This window comes from Procambarus clarkii, chromosome 76 (assembly GCF_040958095.1).
Source record: "Procambarus clarkii isolate CNS0578487 chromosome 76, FALCON_Pclarkii_2.0, whole genome shotgun sequence".
Classification (NCBI taxonomy): domain Eukaryota; kingdom Metazoa; phylum Arthropoda; class Malacostraca; order Decapoda; family Cambaridae; genus Procambarus; species Procambarus clarkii.
In genome coordinates, this window is record NC_091225.1 from 13,198,102 (window position 1) to 13,202,456 (window position 4,355).

Here is a 4,355-nt window from a genome sequence, read left to right on the forward strand (position 1 = left end):
ATTGATGACGACATGGGGGATGACTGTGAATCACTGGGAGTAACCCTTCACTTAAACAATAATGCTCTACATATAATCAACCTATATGTGCCACAGAGTAAACTTGACCTTGACACACTGACTGAAGTTGTTAATGAAGAACCTACCCTGCTGGTCGGTGACCTTAATGCCAGACACCCACACTTTGGTGCCAACTGTCATCAGCCCAATGTCAATGGACGGAAACTGTCACTCTTTGTCAGGGGAAGTGAAAACCTCAGAGTCCTGGGTGATGAACAGCCAACTCACCTCAGAGGAGGAAGACTAGACTATGCTCTCCTGCTGAATGCACAGGACACGGATGCCAGTACACACATTGTGCACAGTTTATGTAGTGACCATTGGGCACTGATTACCACCGTCGACATGAGCAAGAGAAGGAAAGAGACAAATAAAAGAAAAAGGTTATCACTCGGACCAGATATGAGGCCGCACTTCATAAATAGATTGAGTGACTGGTTCACGGAATACCAAATCCCAGAAGACATTGCCACATTTGTTGATGACCTTAATCACCAAATTGAGAGCTGTGTCAGAGCTCCGTGCCGTACGCCTGGGCGAAGTAACCCCCAGAAGAAAATAAAATGGTATGAGAACGACTACATAAAGATGCTCAATGCAAATGCTAGGAGCATGAGTAGAGAGTACCGGAGACATCCCACAGACAGTAACCAAGAACTGTTCAAAACTGTGTGTCAAGTAGCCAGGGAAGAGAAGATTAAAGAGCGGGGAAAGACAATGGCTTGACTTCACCAGCTCCATTGGAAGAGAAACATCTGCAAGACAAGTGTGGACAAAAATTCAGATAGCTAAGGGGGGCAGAACCCGGCCTGCCCCTCTTAACCTAGTATCCGGCCTCAACACAGCCAGGGAGAGTGCCGGATACCAGGGTCCAGAGCGGGTCTGTGAGACCATCACACAGCCAGGGAGAGACAGAGTGAATCCACCGGATGGAGAGACAGAGGTCTTAAGGTAAAGTGTGATCTCTGATGGTATTGTTCCATGTCTGAATTACATCACAATTACCAGTGTAGAGTAGGGCTTATCTTTGGTGAATTTCATATTTTGTTCTCAATAAACTCATGTTAAACTCTCTGTGTCAATTGTTGTATCCTCTTACGTCTGGATATAGGTTGTTAAGATAGGGCTTAGTTAGTGGACAAGCAGGGTGGTGGCAGTTTAGTTAATACTGTGTAGCATTTCCTTGAAGGTTGCCCTTGGTCCCCGGTGTTACCACCAGAGGTACACCGTATGTCCCTTACTAGTACGTTAAATATACATGCAAGTGTTCATTAACAAAATGTTCCCAAGTACAACCAGTGGGAAGTGTTACTCTGTATATATTAGTAGTCATCCGTCAGCCTCCCTATTACCTTCCACCTCCCCTCTCTCCTCATGCTCTTTCCTACTCCTCACTATCACCCTCCTCTCCTCCTCCTACCTCCCCTCTGCCTGTGCGCCCCTCGTTTTCTGTTACCCCACAGACGAGCTCCCCCTCCCCGTCCACGTTTTCTAAATCTTTCCACCTCCCCTCTTTTCTCCTTGATTCCTTCCTCCCTTCCTTCTGCTTTACTTCTCACCATTAAATGTAGGGATAAATTGAATTAGAACTTTTTTTAGTGGTGTTACAATACAGTGATGTTACAATGGTTTGTGACAATGAATTCAATCTATCCCTACATTTGATACATAAGAATCTGGGGAGTTTAATTCCATTACAATTTTTGACAAGAGTATCATAAAATATTACATACTTGAAACTAGCTAAGACTAACCCAGGAATTTTTAATCAACTTGCAAGATTTTGTTCAGTATTAGAGCTGTCAATAAACTGAATTAGTTACATGCAAGAGTCATTGAAGTCAATTCGATTATTTCTAAAATGTAAATATGATAAAATCGTGAAAATTGATTCACTCCATTAATCGAAGAACATTCAAAAGGTAGGGGATAAGAGCCTAGTTCAACCCTGCAAACCCCTCTAGGTGAGTACATCTAGGTGAGCACATCTAGGTGAGGACATCTAGGTGAGCACACCTAGGTGAGCACATCTAGGTGAGCACATCTAGGTGAGGACATCTAGGTGAGCACATCTAGGTGAGCACATCTAGGCGAGCACATCTAGGTGAGCACACCTAGGTGAGCACATCTAGGTGAGCACATCTAGGTGAGCACACCTAGGTGAGCACATCTAGGTGAGCACATCTAGGTGAGCACATCTAGGTGAACACATCCAGGTGAGTACATCTAGGTGAGCACATCTAGGTGAGCACATCTAAGGGAGTACATCTAGGTGAGCACACCTAGGTGAGCACATCTAGGTGAGCACATCTAGGTGAGCACATCTAGGTGAGCACATCTAAGGGAGTACATCTAGGTGAGCACATCTAGGTGAGCACATCTAGGTGAGCACATCTAAGGGAGTACATCTAGGTGAGCACACCTAGGTGAGCACATCTAGGTGAGCACATCTAAGGGAGTACATCTAGGTGAGCACATCTAGGTGAGCACATCTAGGTGAGCACATCTAAGGGAGTACATCTAGGTGAGCACACCTAGGTGAGCACACCACGACAGAGGTGTACCAATAGGAGTGAGCTGACGGCATCCATCCTTAATTGCCTCTTGCATACCTGTTCTAAGTGGCTCTCTCAGCCAGTCTCTGACTGACGCATCCTACACCCTCACACTAAGACGCACTGTACACAAGGCCAGACCTTGACGCATGTGACCCATCTTAGACCCCTACACTAAGACGCACTGTCCTCCAGGCCAGACCTTGACGCATGTGACCCATCTTAGACCCCTACACTAAGACGCACTGTCCACCAGGCCAGGCCTTGACGCATGTTAGACTCCCGCACTGCTTGATGGGGTTCTGGGAGTTCTTCTACTCCCCAAGCCCGGCCTGAGGCCAGGCTTGACTTGTGAGAGTTTGGTCCATTATTGCTTGGAGTGGCCCGCAGACCCACATACCCACCACAGCCCGGTTGGTTCGGCACTCTTTGGAGGAAACTATCTAGTTTTCTCTTGAAGATGTCCACGGTTGTTCCGGCAATATTTCTTATAGTCGCTGGGAGGACGTTGAACAACCGCGGACCTCTGATGTTTATACAGTGTTCTCTGATTGTGCCTATGGCACCTCTGCTCTTCACTGGTTCTATTCTGCATTTTCTTCCATGTCGTTCACTCCAGTACGTTGTTATTTTATTGTGTAGATGTAGTACTTGGCCCTCCAGTATCTTCCAGGTGTATATTATTTGATATCTCTCTCGTTGTCTTTCTAGCGAGTACATTCGGAATACATTTATGCTGATTTTTGTGTCATCTGCAAAGCATGATACGAAGCTATGCCTTGTATTTGAATCTATATCCGATACGGGAATAAGGAAATACAGTGGTGCAAGGACTGTACCTTGAGGTACAGAGCTTTTAACTGCGCGTGGACTCAATTTTATATGGTTGACTGTTACTCTCTGTGTTCTGTTCGACAGAAAACTGGGTATCCAGCGTCCTACTTTACCAGTTATTCCCATTGACCTCATTTTGTGTGTTATCACTCCATATCTTTAGGTTATCCTAAGATGATTTCGGGGCTTAGTGTCCCCGCGGCCCGGTCCTCGACCAGGTCTCCACCCTCAGGAAGCAGCCCATGTCAGCTAATTCCCAGGTACCTATTTACTGCTAGGTAACAGGGGCATGAGGGTGAAAGAAACTCTGCCCATTGTTTCTCGCCGGCGCCCGGGATCGAACCCGGGACCACAAGGTATCACGCGTCTAGTGTTCTGTCTGCTCAGCCGCCGGCTGAGCAGACAGCTCAGGACACAGTTATCGAATGCCTTTGCGAAATCCGTGTATACCACATCAGCATTCTGTTTTTCTTCTAATGCCTCAGTGATTTTGTCGTAATGGTCAAGTAGCTGTGAGAGGCATGATCTTCCTGCTCTATATCCATGTTGGCCTGGGATGTGGAGGTCATTAGTCTCCATGAATCTAGTGACCTGACTCCTGATCACTCTCTCAAATACTTTTATTATGTGGGACGTTAGTTCAACTGTTCTGTAATTCTTTGCCAATGCTTTGCTACCTCCCTTGTGTAGAGGGGCAATGTCTGCTGCTTTAAGCGCATCTGGTATCTCCCCCGTGTCCAAGCTCTTCCTCCACACTATACTGAGTGCCTGTGCTACTGGCACTTTGCATTTCTTTATAAATATTGAATTCCATGAGTCTGGACCCGGGGCTGAGTGCATGGGCATATTGTCAAATTTCTCTTTCACAATCTGCCACGCTCGTGTTGATATCAGTTATATTTACAG